The 21,735-nt window shown below is 42.1% G+C and overlaps 2 long non-coding RNA genes across 4 annotated transcripts in view; one reads left to right on the top strand and one right to left on the bottom strand.

Moving 5' to 3' along the window:
* Positions 1–21,735, top strand: part of LOC116104762 — a 73,706-nt gene that overhangs the window by 14,211 nt on the left and 37,760 nt on the right. For both annotated transcript variants that reach the window (XR_004123954.1, XR_004123953.1), the window contains exon 3: positions 14,330–14,448. This is a non-coding gene — a long non-coding RNA (uncharacterized LOC116104762). The remainder of the gene's footprint in view (positions 1–14,329; positions 14,449–21,735) is intronic.
* On the bottom strand, positions 2,767–21,603 carry LOC116104763. Of its 2 annotated transcripts, none has more exons than XR_004123956.1 (4): positions 21,314–21,603; positions 18,441–18,548; positions 4,994–5,171; positions 2,767–2,959 (listed from the first exon to the last, which is right to left on the bottom strand). It is a non-coding gene; the product is annotated as an uncharacterized LOC116104763 (long non-coding RNA). The 2 variants fall into 2 exon arrangements; XR_004123955.1 differs by having other exon boundaries at positions 5,005–5,171.

Raw genomic sequence — 21,735 nt, 5'->3', positions numbered from 1 at the left:
TATCATCTGGCATGGCTCTGCATTTGCTGGGCAGATTTCCCAGTGCCGTATGACACAGGGTGCTTCCTTCTATATTAGCAAAAGAAGCACATATTTGGATGAGGGTGTGGGAAAGGGAGAAGAGGGGGAGAATGAGGATGTATAATTCTCTGTTCTAAAATTCTCTCTTCTCTCTCTCTCTCTCTCTCTCTCTCTCTCTCTCTCTCTCTCTCTCTCCTCATGGGTGTATGCTGTGGGTATGCATGCCAATGCACATGAATGGTGGTGAAAGGAAAACTCATGGGGTCATGGGGTCATGGGATCAGCTCTTTCCTTCCACCCTTACATGGCTTCAGGGGACTGTACTCAGGTTGCCAGGCCTGTGCAGCAAACACCTCTACCAATTGAGCTATCTTGACAGCCAGAATTCTGGACCTGGCTATTTCAGAGATTTTCATGGTTTCTATTTTTAAATTTTGATCATGACTATTAATACTTATGGAATCAGAGCTGTTATTTCAAAGAGTTTCCTTTTTATTTCTGGAGTTCCTTGTGGTTGACAGGTTCACTGGTTATAAAAATTCAACTTAAAAGGGGGGATAGCTAATGTTTTAGTTGGTGTTTTTCTGGGGTGTGTGTGTGTGTATGTGTGCATGTATTATTACTTTACATGATACATTATCAAAGATTGATTAGTTCTATAGTAGCTGTCTTTAGGCTGGAGAGCTCAGGAGACTGACAATTTCTCAGTCTAAGAAGCAGGAAGGCCCAGTTAAAAAAATGGAAGGCTTCAAAGCCCCTCGGGGGTGTTTGTTACTCACACAGAACTATGCTCAAAAGCTGAAGAAGGTGAAGTTTGTCTCCAAAAATCAAGGGCAGCAAAAACCAACAATGAAATAAAACACCAGACCGAAAAGGCTTCAAGACAAACAAAACAAATTTGAAGAGCTCAAAAGAAGCCAAGCAGGGCTGGAGAGATAGCTCAGAGGGTAAAATCCCAAGATACTGAGCCTGACCACTGGACTTTGACGCCCAGGGTCTGATTTCTGCAAGTTGTCCTCTGATCTCCACACACATGCTGTGGATTGTGCATGCCAGCCCATCCCCCTTTAGACACACTAAATAAATAGATGGAATAAAGATGGATTTTAAATAGAAGAGCCAAGTAACCCTGTAAAAGGGTCTTCTGCTACTGTCTCATAGGGCAACTTATTGGCAGGTGCCAACCACAGTAATGGCAGGTTTTTCTCACTCAATTCACTTGTCACTTGCTAATGTACTTTGGAAACACACCCTCAGACACACCCAGAAATGTGTTTTACTAACTTTCTAGGAATCTCTCAATCGACTCTTAACAACCACAATTACCACCACATGACTGACTGCAGAACTGATCAAGCTAGCAAAAGACTGGAGACAGCGGCAAACCACCTGCTGGAGTCTGATTAGAAAAATAATTGTACAGTCATTGGATGCATTGTGACCTTGCAGCATAATTGAGGAGAGTTAGGTGGATCCAATGCATGAACATTCTGGGTATAAACATCGCCATTTGCTATTCTCAGCTTCTGTCTGCTCAGTGTCCTCTGCAGGTAGGGTTTTTAGGGATCTTTTCCAAGTTTTTTTAAACACACCAATAAATACACATATTCTCATTTTTCTTTCCAGTTTGTTAAAGAGCATGGTATTCTGCTTACTACCTTGTCTCCTATTTCAGTTATCATGTACTGCATTTCTTAGAAGATATAATCCATTCACTTAGCTGGTCTTTATGTCTCACAGTAGTACTTGGACGTTTTCTTCATGTAAGCCTTACGTATTTCTTGTGTTTATTCTAAAACATTTTATGATTTTCTTGCTTTTATTTTCTCTTCCATTCTCTCTCTTTGTGTGTGCATGTATTTGTGTGTCTATGTGTCTGTATGTGTTCATGTAGGTGTGTATGTGTGTGTGTGTGTGGCAGTGTGTTTGCTTTTGTGTATAAGTGTATGTGTTCATGTGTGTATATGTTTGTGCGTGTATGGGTCTGTGTTTATGTGTGTGTGTTTGTGTATGTGTGCATGTGTTTGTGTGTGATGTGTGTATGTGTGCATGTGCATGTGTGTATGCGTTCGTGAGCAGCAGCACAGGTGCCACAATGCTCCTGTGATGTCAGAACACAACCTTGGGCCTCAGACCTTGCCTTGCATTTTTTTTCTCTGACATGAGTTACATAATTTCTGATGCTTGTTCAGAGAATAATCTTAATATAGAGGCTAAGTGTGAAGACATGGCTGGACTATATCTCAGTTAAAAACCATTAAACAATGCGCAGAACTGTTTCCTTCCTGGGCTTTATCACACACAGTAGGTATCTTCTATGGATGCTTTGCTTGTCAGTTGAACTATGGTCTATGTTTCTGTGGTTCTCATAACCCATTAGCCCTCATAGTTTGAGGGAATCCAAGAGAAACAGCTCTCTGAACATCTGGTTTGGAGCTAGCTCAGCACCTAGGTGTCTATCTAGCATCAAGATCTTTCTGCATAGTCATCTAGACTGCTGGCTATTAGGAGACCATACAACTCAATGGAATATAATTACAGTGGATACCGCCTATTCCTGTATTACTTGTAGGCAGTCATAACTGGCCAGAAGGGGCAAATATAGTCAGACTACTATATAGTAGTATATTGCACAAAGCGTAAGTGGGCAGCTTTTAAATAGGAAAATCTTACATAGTAACCATCCTCCCTCAAATGTATATTCAAGAGGTTATTTGATCTAAACCCAAATACTCAAGATCAAGCATCATTTTGTTTATAAAAAAAAAACTTTACATTTTCAGAACAGTCTACAAAACTGCCACCAAATTACAAAGGAAATATTTTTGAACGTCAGATTTCCATTATTCAGGGGGAAATCACAAGGTCTGTGGCTCTTTGCAGTCCAAGTTTCTCTCTCGATGCCCATTTTCCAGTTTTTTCAAGTTTTCCTGGCAGCCTACAGGGGAGATGTGGAGATCATGAGATTTAGAGGCTTGGTTACAAAATTACAGAGGAGAAATTCACCAAATCCAACCTTCTCATTTCACAGGTAAGAAACACAGGAAGGACACTGCTAAATGGCTTCTCTAACACTCTTCAAAGACTTCCAGGAGCTGGGATTAGAGGCCACGCCCTTGCTTCTTGCTATACCACATATTCCCAGGAACAATGTGAACAGATTTTCCAATAATTATTATTGACAAAGATGAAGTTTCAGATAATACATAGGACATTTCTCCAACATGTTCTTTTCCTATTGGGATTACTCATTCCATGGTTGTCATTAGCAACCAGATAATCAGTGACCTAGATTCATATAGTCAGTCCTGACTTATCTGTACCTCATGTCTTATAGCTCTACTACCTACCTCATGACCACTGGAACACACACTCGCTGAAATGGGCGTATTACTATTGTTGTTATCATTAGTGTTTCTGTGTGTGTGTGTGTGTGTGTGTGTGTGTGTGTGTGTGTATGTGTGTCTGAGGGGGTGAAGGGAGGAAGGGGGCTTGTACACATGCATTCTACAGTGCATGTATGAGATGAAGGGAGGGAGGGGGCTTGTACGCATGCATGCTACAATGCATGTATGGAGGTTTGAGGACAACTTTGTGGAACTGGTCCTCTCATTTCACCTTTACCTGGATTCCAGGGATCACACTGGGCCATCGGGCCATCGGGCTTGTGCAGCACTGAGCGGCCTCACTAGCTCCCAGGTGTATTTTTCATTTACATCACACCTGTTCTTTTTCTCTCTCCTGTGCAGTTCTTGTTTGAGTAACCATTCTGCTGGCTGGGGCCCCATCCTCCCTCACATCCATTTCACTAGCAATTTCTTTGACATCATTCCCTAGGTATTTTTTAATCTCTTAATTTCTATTGTCATGTGTTATTATTATATTTCATCAGGACCATTGGCATTTGTCTCTCTCTCCTCTCAAATTATTCTCCACACCACCTCACTGTCATTTTCCCAAATTATAAATATTGCCTTGTTATTATCTTGTCTGAAACTTTACGCTGTTTCTTTGCATCCACCCGTTTAAGCCAACATGTTATTTGTAGTGTCAGATTCCATAGACACAAAAATCCTTGGGCATTTTGCATTTATTAAATTACTGTATGCTTACCCCATCTTTGCACATACAGTTCCCTTCATCTAAAACACAGTCCTCCATTCCCTTTCCCCATATGCTCCCTTTATTATTCTGATTCATCCTTGAAGATCCAGTATACACAGGTCAATGAGATGGCTCAGTGGGTAAGGACACTTGTCCCTAAGCCCAATGACCTGAGTTTGATCCTTGGCTTCCATGTGATGGAAGAAGATAACCAAATCCCACAAGTTGGTCTACAACCTCCATCCACGTGCCATAGCACTCATGTGCTCCACCCATTAATAAATAAGTGTAAAAATTTTTATTAAAAATGTAATATATAGAGGCTGGGGGTATGGTTTAGCAGTAGAGAGTTTCCATAGTATGCCTAAGCCCTGGGTTCCATCCCCAGCACTGAATAATAATAATAATAATAATAATAATAAGAAGAAGAAGAAGAAGAAGAAGAAGAAGAATATAGCAACAACAACAATATCTGGTATAAGAATCATCCCCTAGAGGCAGAGCTTATTTTTTGTTTTCTATGTCAAGCCCTGTATATACTTCTATTATTATATAGCATACCACATTATAAATCCTTATTTATGTACAGTATTTATTTTTGTCTTAATGCCTAACACAATGCCTGATTGAATATCAAAATAAATAAATGAAATCTCTGGACAGATTTGTTTGATGGGCAAATATAATCTATTATATGTACAAACTCCTGAAAATAACTCTGCTGGGTGTCTGCTACTCAAAATAGAGTCATTGTCTGAGCTATAAAACAGGAATGGTTTGGATTTATAGAATTTTAATAACTATAATTTAAAATGGTTATCCTTTCATCAAATCATATGTTTGTTTCCTCCCTGAAAAATCACCGTACACAATTCTCACCACATGACATAATCGTCGTCTCAGAACAGCACGCATATCAGAGAAGACATCTGGCATTTAATAGAGGCTTCATGGATCTTCACAGCCATTAGTTAACAGCTGCATTTCTCCATTTTTAGTCAAATGCAGTTCATTACACATTTATTAAGGTGTTCTGGACTTCTGGGCTTTAAAGACATAAATAGAAAATGTTATTATGTATGTACTTATAGATCAGATATCTGAGGTTAAATGTGTTGTTTACTAAATTAAATGAGGACATTTAGCAAATTGGAACAATAGCTTAGGGACTGGCTGATGTTTGTTTCAGGACTTCTCATATAGTATCTACTAAAATAAGCCCCAGAGAGAAGGATGACTATGTCTCAGGGTAAATCTAGATACTTACCTCCTATAAAGATACAATGTCTTTGATTAGCACTTACATTTTATATTTTACCCATTATTTATTACTCTAAAGGTTTGTTTGTTTTTTGTTTCTTTGCTTCTTTGTCTCTTTCTTTTGTTCTTTTGTTCTTCCTCCCTCCCTCCCTCCCTTTCCCATGTCTTTCCTTCCTTCCTTCTTTCCTTCCTTCCTTCTTTCCTTCCTTCCTTCCTTCCTTGGTTCTGGGAATAAAACCTAGAGCATTTCACATGTTAAGTAAGTACTCTATAGACCTCAAATAACTTATGAATAAGGTTTATGCCCTGGAAACTGTTGCCAGGACATAAGATATGGCTTCTAACCTGCCCTTTCATTTGGCCCCAAGGACCAGGAATGATCAATTATCAAATATGATTTATGAAGGTAGTATAGAAGTGGAGACCACATCCTCATAGGCTGTGGCTATTTATTATCTTTTGGGGGGGTGGTATTGAGACAGGGTTTCTCTTTATAGCCTTAGCTTTCCTAGAACTTAGCTGGCCTGGAACTCACAGAGCTTTGTCTGCCTCTGCCTGGATTGAAGGTATGTACCTCCACTGCCTGGCCCAATTTCTAGTCTTTGACTTTAAACACGTTACTTAATCTTTCTGAGTTATATCTTCTCAATGAAAAATACCAGCCCCTACCTTGCCCCATCTGAGAATATTTTTAAAGGTCAAGTGAAAACTGCTTAGAGATCAGACTTAGGAGTGGACAGTGGGTAGGGACAAAAGGAGTTCTGGATCCAGAACCACAGTAAAACAAACCAGTTAACCACAGCATTGAAGATGGCACTATTGCAAGGATCAGCTCTGCATTATCTGCAGTTACTGCTGGCCCAGTATCAGGCTTGTTGAAATATTGTGGCTGTTTCTTCCAATACTTCCTAAGTGAATTAAGTCAATGAAACCTAATTTAAGTTGTAAGACAGGTTATAAATGCGCATGTCCAGCCTTCTCACCTTCTATGGTAGAAAACTGGCTGATGACCCCCAATTGAACCTTTCTCTCAGGTGCCAAGAGAAATTAACATGTGAGTTCCAAACACCTCTTCCTGGATCTCTTGTCACTGTAACCACATTGTCTGTAGATATGGAGGGAGGATAAGGTAGAGTGCACAAAGCTTTAGGACAGGAGGCAAACCCATAATTAATAGTCCAAAGCTCTGGATTAGTTACGGTTGACCATCCTGATAAGTTTGCGAGCCAGCAGGATAGGGTGCTGCTGGTGTTCTGCTGGAATGAGAAATAACTTGTTGACATTTATTAATTTATCATTATTTTCTGTGTATACATGTGTCCCAGTGCATATGTAGAGGCCAGAGGACAACTTTTAGGAGTTGGTTCTCCCTTTCTTTCATGTTGGGTCTTAAGTATCAAACTTAGGTCATCAAGCTTGGCAGCAAGCACCCTTGCCCACAGAGCCATCCAACTGCCCTGTAAGGGGATTTACGTCAAAGTTGCAACACAATCTTTCAGTTGTTTTTCTCAACGAGTATTAACTAGTTCACCCCTCACATCTTTTGCTCATTTTATCTTTGACCTTTAAATTTAGTATATCTCAAACTCTCTTTCTCTCTCTCTCTCTCTCTCTCTCTCTCTCTCTTCCTTTCTCTATTTCTTTCTCTCTCTCTCTTTCTTTCTTCCTTTCTTCTTTCCTTTCTTTCTTTCTTAATCACAGGCAAAACCAAAGTCCCTCTCCTTCTATGCACTCAGCACATGGTGAATAGTAGGCCTATGTGTTAGTCATGTTTGTACAGATTGATAGAGTGCTGTAGAAACAGGCTTTCTAGGTAATTACTGCTGGCTTTGTTCAACCCTGCTCAGCTCAGAAACACCTGAAGAGGAACCTATCTCCCAGACAGTTTGAAGCAAACTATTCCAGTAACGAGAGACCCCAGACCAGCATGTAGCCCCACAACTGATTGACGTCACCACTCCCAAGCCTCCGTAAAATGTCCCAGTTAGCTTTCCCCCTTGCAGGCTCTCTCCCTTCTTTGTGTGTCCTTATGAACACAGTCTCATCTGAGGTCACACTCTGGTCTCTTTCTGCCTTCTGTCTCTTTCTGCTGCCTCTAAATCTAACATAGCTGTGATTAAGAAACCTGATAAAACACCGTAAAGGAAAAAAGATCTGTTTGGATGCATGGTTTCAGAAGGTCAAGTCTATAGCAGCTTGGACTCATACACTGGGGCAGAAGGACAGCAGGACAGCAGGAATACAGACTGGAAGAAGTATTTGCTTTATAGAAGACAGGAAGCAGAGAGTGAGGAAGCAAGTGTTGACCAATATAACTTGCAATGTCACACCTCACTGACCCAGCTCATTTACTTAGAGCCCACGATCTAACCTTAAATTAAGGGGGAAAACCCTTCAGAGACTGAAAAAAAATCCTAGAGAAGGGGCTGGATTTTTGGCTTCCCAAGTTCCCCCTCTGCTTAGCAGATGGTCTTTTTTTTTCTGTGTGCCTGTTGCATGCGTGTCTTTCCTCACTTCCAAAACAAACCATTATCAACTGCTGATTCTATCTGCTCCTGTTTGCTGTGTTCAAGATTTTGTGATGGCTGAAGTTATGTTTTAAGTTTTAATTGCTGTGATTAAAAAATCTATAAAATGAAAATATCTCTAACCTGTAAACCCCACTTGCCCAAGGATAGATAACTCCTAGAGTGCTGGAGGTTGCTCATGCAAGATAACAAACCTGGGGTTTTTGCTTCTGTAAAAAAGTTTGGTTGCTCCAACTGCACAAGATGTGTGCTTGATCACACATAGGCAGGAGGTATGTAGGCAGGAAATGCATCAAGATGTATGCTTGTCCCTGACTGGACAAAGGTAGGAAGCACATAGCCTTATGGGTTTTATCTATACAAGCCCCTAATGTAATTTGGTACCACACTCTGGGAATCCAGGTATTGACCTGGCCATTATCAAGGGTCCTAGCCAGTACTTAATAAAACTTACTTCAAAAACTTGGCTCAGAAATTGTGGTCTGATTCTCATCTGCTGGGAGTGATGTTTTCTGGGAGCCCGCCATTGAGATCAGACCAGTTACCCAAATTCTAGACCTGGAGCTTCACTCCAGGACCCCAGTGCTGAAGGACCCTCTCAGGAGGTGAGCCCCTTGAGAGTTCCAATGCTCAGAGGTACGCTTTCGATTTTACAGACTCTCAGAAGTGAACTGCTGAGAAAAGCAGCAAGCCCGTGGAGGCCTGCCCTACTAAGTCAAAGTAATTTTCGGTGACATCTGGTTCTGTTGGGATCTAGATCTGGGACGACAGGATCCACAGCATCTCATCCAGGGCAGAGAACAAGATGTCTCACCGCGCCGCTTCGTTCTGGTTGTTTAGGTACTGGGAGCCAAGATGGAAATCAGTCCGGCTCAGATAAGTGTATGAATGAAGGTGGCCACCACGTGTTTTGTTTTTGACCAATCTCTTCTGACTGCGTGAGCATTCTATGTTCTGTGTTTATTGGTTTGTTCTTACTGTCTCTGCCACCAGCAGCTACCAGTCACTGCCAGCAGCCACTGCCACCACCATTTGCCATGGCTGCTTTGATGGCCAGGGCTCAGAATTTCTTATCTCTGGAACTTTCTGGTCTCTGTAGTAGGGATTCAGATGTCTTTCGGGTGTGGATAATATTAATATTGTTTTATGCTATTCTGCTTTATTGAAAATCTGGCTCTCACATTGGGTTATGTCTCAACCTTCTCTGGATGCAAGCATGCATATTTAAAATTTCTTCTCTGTCCTGTCAGCTGAGCCATCTAATTTTGTGACAGGGAAAAGAGAGCAAAGCAAAAGAGCCAAGAAGGTAGAGCACTGCTTTCGTTTAATTGTCTAAAACTTTTGCTAAAACCTCTTATGGTTCATATAAGATATGAGAATATAAGATAAGATATAAGAAATCATGTAAGATATGAATCTTATATGATTTACAAGTCTATTATATGAACTTTCTGTACCTCAGTATTTGTAAGTTTATTGGGTATGTTTAAAAATCTGTAACAAAAAAAAGTTAACTTAATCTTGCCTCTCCCCACTCCCCACTGGTGGTAGGTGGGAGACCTGGCCATGAGGTCATGAGAGCAGGCGAGTTGTCCCTGCCTCTCATCCCTTGCAGTCTATGGCAGGTAGGAGAACTGCCTCATCTCCCACCCCATCCTTGGAGGTCATCAGAGTGGGAATGCTGCTCTCACCTGCTGCAGTGCTCAGAGAGTGGGCCCTTCACCTCACCTGCACAGCACAGTAGAGCTGGCCTTGGATGTGGGGGTTGAAGGTGAGCCAGCCCTGAGGCTGTGAGTGCAGGAGAGCTGGTCCTTCCTCTTGTCTGTTGTGTGGTGGAGGAGGTAAGGGAAAGATGCCCTCCTCCCCTGTCATCCATGGCAGGTGGGAGAGCTGGCCCCAGGGTCATGAGAGTGGGAGAACCATAAAACTGTAAAAGTGTAGCTTTTGTAAAATTAGAAGGTGCACTTTTATCCTTGTTAGGTTTAGCCTCAAAAACAAAAACAAACAAACAAACAAACAAACAAAACCACAATTTTTGAATTGAGTCTCTTTTAGCACCAAAATAAAACTTAATCATAAATACAATCCACAGGGAGACTGGAAACTTTACCCTCCTGGTTCATCACAGAATATCACACTTTCTTGTGTGACTCAACTTATCAAGACACCTAAAGTTTAACAAAGTTTTTTAAAAAGGAAATACATTCTTAAGACCTGCATTCTTAGCCACTGGATCTCTATAACCTTAGTAAAACTGGCTGCTAGTCATGTGTTTGCCTCCATCCTTTGGGGCCATGAATTAAGATGGCAGCAAGCCATATGTTGTTTACATCCCAAGATGGTGTCACACCACATAGTTCCTTTAAGATTACTTGCATATAGATTTTTAATTATCAACCCTCAGTCTTACAAGTTTTAAGTTAATGTTTTAAACTTGTTATTGCTTCTTTGTGAATTCCGTATCATGCACCCCTCCATTAGCACTCACCTTCCACCCTTGCAACCTTTCCCCCCAACAGAGGGGGAAAAAATCTTGTTGTAGAGGCTGCAGTGTGATACAGTGTGTCCACAGCATACCCTTTTGCCCACAATTCTTTGCTTGCAAATGTGCATTGCAATGACTTGTTGGTCTGATACTAGGCCTCTGGCTTCTACTACACCATCATTACTGAACCTCATTGGGACTCCTTGCAGACATCCTGTTGTTGCCCTATTTCATGGAGATCCTGTAGGTTTGAATCTATAGGACTGCCCCTTCATGTACTCCAGCAGTTCATAGGTGGGGTAGACATTAGGGTGGGTCAATTCAAATCCCTGACTCTGAGCCTGGGAGGTATCTGAGCTGGTCAGCCTGCCAGCTCTCTTGCTCTCATGCCCTTGGGGCCAACTCACTGGCAAGCTCCACAACCAGGGCCAGCTCTATCCTGCTGCCCAGGTGAGGTGTAGGGCCTTCTCTCCCAAGGGTTATGAGGACACGTGGTCCATACGTCTACCCTCATGGCCCTGGGGCCAGCTCTCCCACCTGCCATAGATTACAAGGGGTGAGAGAAGAAGGAGGGCATCTTTCCCTTACCTACTGTCATGGTTTGAATATGCTTGGCCCAGGGAGTGGCACTATTTGTAGGTGCAGCCTTTTTGGAGTAGGTGTGCCACTGTGAGCATGGGCTTTAAGACCCTCATTCTAGCTGCCTGGAAGCCATTCTTCTCCTAGCAGCCTTCAGAAGAAGATGTAGAACTCTCCGCTCCTCCTGCATCATGCCTGCCTGGATGCTGCCATGCTCCCACCTTGATGATAATGGACTAAACCTCAGAACCTGTAAGCCAGCCCAATTAAATGTTGTCCTTATGAGAGTTGACTTGGTCATGGTGTCCGTTCACAGCAATAAAACCCTAACTAAGACACTTCCTCCACCACACAACAGACAAGAGGCAGAACCAGCTCTCCTGCACTCACAGCCTTAGGGCCAGCTCACCCTCCACCCCCACACCCAGAGCCAGCTGTACTGTACTGTGCTGTGCTGGGAGGTGAAGGGCCTACTCTGTGGAGCACTGTGGTAGGTGAAGGCATAAAAAGAATATGACTTCACTGCCATCTTGATTTGAGGTGACCACATGGTATAAGTCAACTAAAGAGGCAACAGTATTTTCAAGATATTTTGGATTCGGATGGATTTTTGTGTAATAATTCTTGCCTGAAAACAAAGTCATAAAAACAAGATTTATAAAAGATACGATTTTTAAAAAAAATCAATACTTGTTTAATAATGTATTTAAGGTGCACCTTCGTGTGTTCATATGTAAAAACATACATTGTGCTGGCAGCTGAACTTTGTAATGTCAGAGGCACCCACGTGGTGTGGGTTTTAAAGGCATGAGGGGGTTACGGAGCACAGCTGAGGCTTGGCACTGTATAGGAGGGCTGGAATTCCTAAAGAGAGCCCTGGAGATGCTTGTAGTTTTGGAGATGCCTGTGCCGAGTGATAGCATCAGAAAGAACGACAGCTATGCAATGGAACTGTCTGGAGCCTCGAAGACTGTGTGTGTTGCTGAAGGGGGAGGCAGAGGTGATCCAGGCCCCTGGGAGGGAGGATCCTGTAGGCTCCCGAGGGAATCCCACATGTTGAGTACTAAGTTGTCCTCACTGTTGAAGTTTTGTCTTGCCTTATCCAGATGTGGTTGCCTTATCCAGATGTGGTTGCCTTATCCAGATGTGGTTGTGCCCTTTCCCTTTTGAATTTAAAAAAAAAAAACAAACAAAAAGGTACTTAATTTATGTTTTGATATTGCTAGAGAGCACCGTTGAGAAATTTTAAACTTTTTGTGAAAGAAAATTTTGGAGTTTTGAAAAAAAAAAACTTAAATAAAACTGGATATATTTTTTAAAGAAATGACTTCAAAAATATTTAAATTTATAAGGCTATGGGACATCTTATGTTTATAAAATGTTTTAGAGTACGATGTATTTATTAAAATGTAATCTTAAAAATATATAAGTAAAAGGTTAAAGAGTGCTGGCTGCAGCTGTGAGCACCAAGCACTAACACCAAGCAGAAACTGGGATTTTCCCATCATATGATGCAGCCAGACACTTTTCTAGGCAGTCTGCAAAAAGCCTATAGAATGTTTCTCCTTACCAAAGGTCTATTCAGGCTGACAGAGACAGACTAAGAGAATGAAGGTCTTAAGAATGTGTTACCTTTTAAAAAGCTTTTTAATAGCTTTAGCTATTTTGATAAGTTGAATCATATAAGAAAGTGTGATATTCTATAATGGAACTCCATGTAAGGACCAAGAAAGTAAAGTTTCCAGTCTCCCTTTGGACTATATTTATGACTTCAGGTTTTATTTTGGTGCCAAAAGAGTCCCTCAATTCAAAAATTGTTTTTTATTTTTTGAAGCTAAACCTAACAAGGATATAAAATTGCAAATTTTAATTTTATAAAAGCTACTAATTTATAAACCAGTAAGGATGATTTAAGACATGCAAGTTAATGATCAGTCACCTTATAATGGTCAAATTCTTTTTTTTTCATTAATTTACCTATTTATTCATCTTATACCCTGATTGCAGCCCCTCTCCCTCCTTCCACTCCTAATCTCCTAGCCGCTTCTCCCATTCCCCGCTCCCCTACTCCCCATGCCAACCTGCCCTGGCACAAGTCTCATCAGCACTAAGTACATCCTCTCTGTACTGGCTAGTTTTGTGTGTCAACTTGACTCAGGCTGGAGTTATCACAGAAGGGAGCTTCAGTTGGGGAAGTGCCTCCATGAGATCCAGCTGTGGGGCATTTTCTCAATTAGTGATCAAGGGGTTAGGGCCCCTTGTGGGTGGTGCCATCCCTGGGCTGGAAGTCTTGGGCTCTATAAGAGAGCAGGCTGAGCAAGCCAGGAAAGCAAGCCAGTAAAGAACATCCCTCCATGGCCTCTGCATCAGCTCCTGCTTCCTGACCTGCTTGAGTTCCAGTCCTGACTTCCTCTGGTGATCAACAGCCATGTGGAAGTAAGCCAAATAAACCCTTTCCTCCCCAACTTGCTTCTTGGTCATGATGTTTGTGCAGGAATAGAAACCCTGACTAAGACAGGCACAAGTCTCATCAGCACTAAGTCCATCCTCTCCCACTGAGGCCAGGCAAGGCAGCTCAGCTAAGGGAAAGGGACCCAAAGGTGAATGTGAATCAGGGACAGCCCCCAGTTTGGGGGGACCTACACGAAGACCAAGCTGCACATTTGCTACATATGTGTAGGGGGCCTAGGTGTAGCCCCTGCATGCTCTTTGGTTGTTGGTTCAGTCTCTGTGAACACCCATGGTCCCAGGTTAGTTGGCTCTGTAGGTCTTCTTGTGGTGTGCTTGATCCCTCTGACTCCCTCAGTCCTTCCCTCGACTCCTTCCCAATCCTCCCCAGACTCCGTGAACTCTGCCTGGTGTTCGGCTGTGGGTCTCTGCATCTGTTTCCAATGATCAAATTCTTTAATGTGTTCAGAGCTATCCTTGTAGTCATGCTAAGGACCAATGTAATTAATTGCAGGAATAAGCTTTACTTAGCTTCCTCTATACGTTTTCAAGGTTAAATCTAAAACAAGTAACTAAAAACAAGTAAAGCTTATTTAAAATCAGGTATGCTAAATAGGTGACCATCACAACTTTTCAGAGTTCTGCTGCATATGACATTTGAAAGGTTCAAAGGAAAAACCTTCCTGTGATAGATGGAAATACCAGATCCTTGAGGCAACCCTAAGGTCTTCAAAGAACACAGATGAGGCACACATCTGGACTGTAGTGATGCTAACCACTGGGAAAATCTGCCCCATGCCTCACCTGCTGCCAGGACCCCGCACAAACTGTGGGTGTTTTAGGGGTGTCTGTCTATTCAGCCTCAGTCAAAATAGGCTAATTTTCCCAAGTTTCTCATCCACAGGAAAATCTCTCAGTCCTTCTGCGTTCTGTCCCGTGCAGCAGCTGAAGACCTCCAACTTGTGCCTCTCAGTGAGGCCGCGGAGATCACAGGAGTGGACTAGGGTTACATCCGGGTAGCTGGTAAGTCTGTCGTTTTAGTAGACACAGAGGCCATTTGGTTTATACTTCCTTCTATAATTTGTCCTTGTCAGATTTCTGATGGTGTTGACAGCTAACTGTAGCTTTGTCAGTTTGTCGGCGGCAAGCAACCAGCTTCTCCACCAAGGTTGCAGCTGCCTGGTCAAGGCCTGTCATACATGAGAATCTGGCCTTGCTTTCCGGGAGCTCTTAGGTCTCCTGATGACAAAGGGCACTCACAAACAGGTTTGCCTTATATTGATGGATAAACAGGTTTCAGATGTAACTTTTGTTTTGTTTTGTTTTTGTTTTCCAGACTAAGTTTCTCTGTGTAATAGTCTTAGAACTTGCTCTGTAGACCAGGCTGGCCTCAAACTCACAGAGATCTGCCTGCTTCTAAGTCCTCCCAAAAGGCATGTGCTTCTGTAGCAAGATGGTTGCCTGCCCCTACTGCACTGGATGTGTGCTTGGTCACACATAGACAGGAAGTATGTCAGGATATATGGTTGCCCCTGATTGGACAAAGGCAGGAAACTTATAGCCTTGTGGGTTTCGCCTTTATAAGTCCCCGGCTAATGTAACCAGTTGCCATACCCTGGGAATACAGCTATGGCCCTCCTGGCCATTACCTATGGTCCTGGTCAGTACTCAATAAAACTCGCTTCAAATTTGGCTCAAATATTGTGGTAATGGTCTTCTTCTCACCAGTGGGATTGACAATCTCCCTACTGCTACCTGTCTAGCTCAAAATTTTTTTCTGCCTTTTAATTCTTTAACTATCAAAGAAAAGGAACCCAGTCAAAACCTTCGGCTATACTGGTGCACCATGAATTGGGGACCAAGCACTAAACACACGAGCACATTCAAGTTCCAACCCCAACACTTGGCTGTTCACCTCCAAAGGTCACTTGTTTCTCAGATCTTTATGGTCTGCATTTTGTTTCCCATTCTTACCCTCAACTTATCTAAAAGCAGCCAACAGTATCCATAGATAACCCGAATGCTCTCCTATCTTGAAATCTCCTTTCAAATTAATTAGTCACCTACTTACATATTCATCTCCAGGCAAAGTCTCAGGACATGGATGAATTATGGATAAATTATTGACCAAGCTATAAGAGGAATGACCACTTAGACTCTACTCTCTCCAGGTCTGCATTTCGACCTAAAGCCTCCTGAATGCAGATTTTCCTGACCACATTTCTCCCAGCTTCCCGGTCTTCCCATGCTCCCACGAACACTGTCTAGTTATGATGTCTTAGGTTTTTCTCTGACTCACTTTTTTCTAAACCTTTCCAATCTCTCCCACAAACTAGTTCCAATACCCTAAAAACAACACACAATTGTGTCTTCTCAGCAAGGGCCCACTTCTCTTGTACTGGTTTTCTCAGATTTCTGAAGTAATGACCAAAATACCTGGACAAAGAACTTAAGGGACAGAATATTTGCTTTGGGTCATAGCAGCCATAGTTGGCTTTCATCATGGTGGCAAGGGCATATAGAGGATGGTGCTTACCCCACACATATAGGAAGTGGAAAGAAACAAACATTGAAGGATCTGGAACAAGATACCAGTGAGGACTTAACCTAGCGACCCACTTCCTTCATGCAGGCACCACTTCCTCAGTTTTCCATCACTTCCCAAAATAGCATTACCAGCTGGAGACCAAGTGGACTACACAGAGACTGCATAGACATTTCAGCTTTAAATCATGAGAATGTGCAGCAAACATTTGTTAAATTAAGAAATAAGTGAGTAAGTACTTTACCTGTGAGGCTTCTCTGCATGACTCAAGTGTTACACACATTAGAGGAGGCTTTTGTTTCACACTGAGCTCCTCAAGCAGTGCTAATGGCTCCCATCAAAAATAAAAATGGAGTCACTCATACTAACCATTCTTACTAACCAGCTGAAATGAAGCTACCTATCTGACCTTCTGAGACATCAGGATAGAAGAATTCTTATAGCCAACTTTCCCAAATAGGCCAATTATAGTCCACAGGGTCTCTCTGCCTTACTTCTCACTGAAGAGGGTAACCTGAAGTAGCGCCATATTAACTAAGTAGCTGTGGCCCTATTGTCCTGACTCCCTGTTTGTCCTCTACAATGAAAGTATTGAAATTAATTCATTTTCTGTTCCTTTGTTTCTGCTTTCTTTAGCTTTCCTTTGTCTATAACACTGACTTCTGCTCAGCCCCTGGGAACGCTTAGTCTATTTTATGGAATCAAGTGTTGCCCAATGCTAGAATTGAAAATAAAGTCAGCTGAGGTCATTAAGCTGAATTGCCGTAATTCGAGCCTTTGACACAAGTAACTAGGAAGCTCAGAATTCAGCTGTCTTCAATCATGGTTCCTCGGAGGTTAGAGTGAATTGCTCCTCTCCCCACGCTGGGCCTGCTTTTCTTCCTCCTTTACTCTGCTATTTCCTGACTGTACTTCCTTCCCCTCATTTTCTTCCTCCATCCTGCCTTCCTCCCCTCCCCTTTCCTCTTTCCCCCTCCTTCCTGCTTTCCTCTCCTCCCCTCTGTTCTCTCTCCTCCCCTTCTTTTTCTCATCCTTCCTGTCTCCCGACTCTTCCCACTCCCCACCTCCTCCTCTCTGCCCTTAGGCCTCCCTTTTCTAATGTCGCCTGTAGCTGGGTCTCCTGTCTGTCCTCCATGTGTGACAATGGCAGCTGTTTGCTCTGAGATGTGCCTTTCTTTAGTGTCCTCAGAGAACGAAAGTCTGTCTCCACACCATTGTTTTAATGTAACAAAGAATTTTAGGCTTGACGCGACCTATGTGCATGGTCTAGTGTGGTTGGAGTGGAGGTGGGACATGGTGACTGGCAGAAAGGGAAGTCGAGGTTTTTCCAAAGGAAGGGATGCTGGGCAGATGAAAACAACACAGGTCTACCATGAATATTTTCCTAGGGTTTTTAACTAAGGAGTAAAGGGGGGCTGCTTTTAATAGGACACTACTTCCTGTCCCTTGAAAGGAAGCTCCCAGGATGGAGCTACATGGCGATCTTTTATCTGTTTGATTCAGATCATAAACATTGGAAAGATGGACTACACTTTATTCTTTGAGGAAGAGGTATGAATTAAGTCAGAGACAGCTGTAAAGAAACCCACCCTAAACCTGATGTTATCTATCTGTGCAGCAAAGCAGAGGACTGCAGGACAACGCTCATGTTTGTTCTGGCTTCCAGCCAGGTGGGAATTCTGGAACTTTGTTCACAGATTAACTGCCTCAGTCTCGGAGAGGAAGTGTGCTGTTCAGGAACTACCCGGGGCTGTAGATCCCCATCTCAGGGAGGCAGGAAAAGCTGCCTGTCTGCAGTGTGTTCGTGTGCCTGTACAGGTAGGGAGGCCTTGAGGGCCCTCATGTCACACGAATGCAGCCAGACACTGGAAAGTACAAGAGATTGTTCCATGCTCAGTTCTTAAAGAGTGGGAGTGTGTTTTCTGAGTTCAGCACTTGTTGGTTTGTCTCTGTGTTTGAAGTCCTTTAAAAGAAGCAAGAATCAGAATTTAAGAGGGAAAAGCTCGGCTATCCGTGCTGCATCTGTAAGGCGTGCTAGTTCACACCCCTGTGAAGGAGTGTAGGTTCTATGGAAGGAGGAAGGGAAGAAAATGTCCTGAGTGTCTTTTTCGGATCACAGAAACATGACTTCAAGATGCTAATGTTTCTGGGAAACAAACTGGAAAAGGTTAAATTGGTTCCCTTTCTCGACAATGGTTTTATCATTTCGCAAGCTGCATTTTGAGAAAAGGAATAGTGAAATTGTCATTCCCTTAATGGGAGTTATAAATATAAATGGCTAATCAGAAATCAGCACAAGTTATAAATACATTTGATTAATTAGGAAAACACTTCAGGAAAAGAAAACAACCCCATGTCCCATGTTTCCTGACATCCTCTTCTGATTTTGTGAAGTTTCCTCTCTTTATTTTTCAGTGTGTTTACTTGAAAGGAAGCTTCTCTATAGGAGAGACACAAGAGCCTTACTCACCCATATACATGGTGGATTAAAAATGTATTTCTTTCACAGTATTATTCCATATCTTCTGTCCTGTGGCCTATGACCTATGTCTCTGGGTAGTCACATGGTTTCTGGAAGCTGTGTTGAGAAGTCATGAAAAGGGAAAGCATTACTCCTACTGAGGAAGCTGTGCCAAGCAGATAGTGAGAATTATCAGTGAGCACTGTCTGGGCTATTTCGAGGTATCATCACTGTGCCTAGCACTGAACAAACCCTTGAGTATCACAGACTGGTCTCACATCTATGATTCTTTTTGTAATTTTGTTTGCATGTAAGTATGTATGTGTGTGCATGTGTGTATGTACATGTGTATGTGTATGCATGTAGAGGCCTGATGGTGACACTGGGAATTTTCTTTGATGGCTCTTCACTGTGGCAAGATCTCTCTCTGAACCTAGTGCTTGCCAGTTCCAGCAAGTTCAACCAAACAGCTTGTCCTGAGGATCCCTGCCTGGATTCTATGTGCTGAGTCTCTAAAACCTCATCTCCCCACTTGCAGCCAGTGCTTTATCTGCAGAACCACATTCTCAATCTGCCTATGAGTCTTAATTTTTAAAAAATGTTTCTTAAGACATAGTCTTATTGCACAGCCTGAACTGTGAGCCCAGACTGGCTTCGAACTCCAGACCCTTCTGCTTTGCCTCGCAAATGTGAAAATTATAGGTGTGAGCCATTGTGCCTGTCCCAGGGTTCACAAAGTCAAGATTTCTGCTATAGTTACGGTTCTGTTTTCTGTGGTCATAATTCATTTACTAAACTATGAAATTTAGTTTAATGAGAAGAAACAAACTCAATGCTATAATATTCTAGTTGAGTGAATATTATCCCCATTCCATAGACAAGGAATGTTTTTAGGAGACTGTGTAGCTGGTCTAAATTCATTGTGTTAGAAATGTAAAGCTGCATTTGTAATCTCTTGGTCTTAAGAACCTTAATTAAAGGTTATAATCTATCACTGAGCATAGCTTTTGATAATTCAGTATGTATCACATTATTAATATAACTAACTGCGTATAAAATCTCTCGTGAGCAATACTGGCACACCTTTAACCCCAGCATTCAGGAAGAGGAGGCAAGAAGATTTCTGTGAGTTCCAAGACAGCAAAGCTGCACGGTGAGACTCTATCTCAAGAAAAAGCAAAAGAAAAAAAAAGGAGGAAAAGAAAATCTCTTTTCTAATGTGTATATCCTGCAAGGGAAAACAGGATTTGTGAAAAATCACTAGCGAGCATTGTGCTGAAATCAGGTTAAATGTCAGCCTGTATCATACAAAGCCAGCATGTGTAAATTCCATTGTCAATTTAGAGTATTTGAGAACATCTAGGAAATCTTCTACAGACTGTAAAGTACTATGAAAAGTTCCTAGCATGTGTTTGCATGTACACGTGTGCATCAGACCTATAGAAAGAAAACAATCTTGTTACTCTACATGGAAGTTTAAAATTTTGTCTTGAGCTTAAAATCTGACAGTGACTTCTTAGACAAGAGCAAGTTATATGTCTTAAAAATTCAAAATAGTTATATGTTATAATTTACCTAACAGTTTATATGGGAGCTATTTCATATGTCATGTGATCCTTAAACAGTCCATGAAATTTATGTGTGGACATTGTGCATTGCAGGCTGTAAGAGTGGTTATAGCCGATAATGACTGCTTATCAACAAGAAAGCCAGCACATTTGACCACAGTCCAAGAGTATAAAAGTGGTGCCTACAGATAATCTATTTCTAGCTCTTAAGGAAGCAACGTCATTGCTAACTGGTTATGGTGCAGGTAGTCAGCAACCTCAAAGGTTAAACATGAAAGGGCCGTCAGAAAGTTGACCCTGAAGCATTCCTATCTTCAAAAGTTGTGGTGGTGTTCCTCAGACACATTTCTCATTCCACAGAGATCTAAAATGGCTATGGTACTTCTTAAAAGTGTGGGTGAGCCTCTGGTTATCTAAAATTAAAATGTCTACTTCTCTAAAAACTAACTGTGGGCTTGGACAGATGTCTTAGTGGTTAAGAGTGCTTATTCCTCAATCATGAGGATCCAAGAGTTTAGATCCTAGCACCCATGTGACACACACGCTCACATACACATGTGACACATACACTCACACAAACAGATACACACAGACACAAACACATACACAGGTACAGGCACACATACGCAAACACACTCACACATAGATACACACTCATATACAGACACACACACACAAACGCAGACTCACAGAGATAATCATACACATTGACATACTCATACACACATAGACACATACACACTTACACAAAGACATACAACACACATTCACACAAAGATACAGACACATATACAAACACATATGCACTCACATATAGACACACACTCACACAAACACATACACACACACACACACACACACACACACACACCCCCCTCATTGGCCATAACTGAACCACATGGCCACTCCTGGGTCTGTTACTGACAGTGGAGACATTGTATAGACCAATTAGGCTTAGGCTACTCATGGAAACTGGAATCAGCCTTTCTCAGGCTTATGACTAGGTGGGAGAAAAGGAGAAAAAGAAACAAGGAAGATTCTTTGTGCAATAAGCAATCAACAGCATTTACTGTGTTGAAAACCTGTAAAACCTTTAGTGCTCTATTCTAATAGTGGATTTGACATCAAAAGTTTTTATCATTAGCACAGTTCCATCTTTAGAGACTTTGGTCATTTTCCTAATTACAGTAGAATGCCTCTAGAAGTATTCAAAACACAAGCAAAGAAGTCAAGTAACACAGGTTTCTATTTTATATATACTTTAGAAACAAAAGAAGTTTCAATTTATTCCTGAAAATAATATGCCATACTCACTTTCAGAAGGACAACAAGCAGTGAGGGGACTCTTGCAATGAGCCAATGTCAGAGAGTAGCAGTCACCATGCAGGGCTTTGATTCCTTCTCGATCCCCTCCCCCACTTAGAAGTTGCCCTTCAGCATTACGCCTGTGCATACTTGCCAACTTTCTGCATCACGACACAAAGACATTGCTGATTAGGATCATTGTGGCCTGAAGAAAGGCAGGCGTGAAGCCAGCCGGGCTTCCATGAAGCGCACACTGTTTGCAGAATGGCCACACTGTTTTGAGAGCTCCCTTTCTGAAAGACGAGCATAAAGTCAACAGCCCACAGTTGCTCAAATCCATGCTTTGGTTTCGTTGCCTCTGCCCACCACTTCCCTACTCAGGAGAATTATGGTTAAGTTTTTAACTGTGTCCCCAGGGGAGTGTTGAGTAA

Source organism: Mastomys coucha, unplaced genomic scaffold, assembly GCF_008632895.1.
Source record: "Mastomys coucha isolate ucsf_1 unplaced genomic scaffold, UCSF_Mcou_1 pScaffold22, whole genome shotgun sequence".
Classification (NCBI taxonomy): domain Eukaryota; kingdom Metazoa; phylum Chordata; class Mammalia; order Rodentia; family Muridae; genus Mastomys; species Mastomys coucha.
Note: the sequence above shows the minus strand (reverse complement) of the source record. Positions and strands in the feature narration are given on the sequence as shown.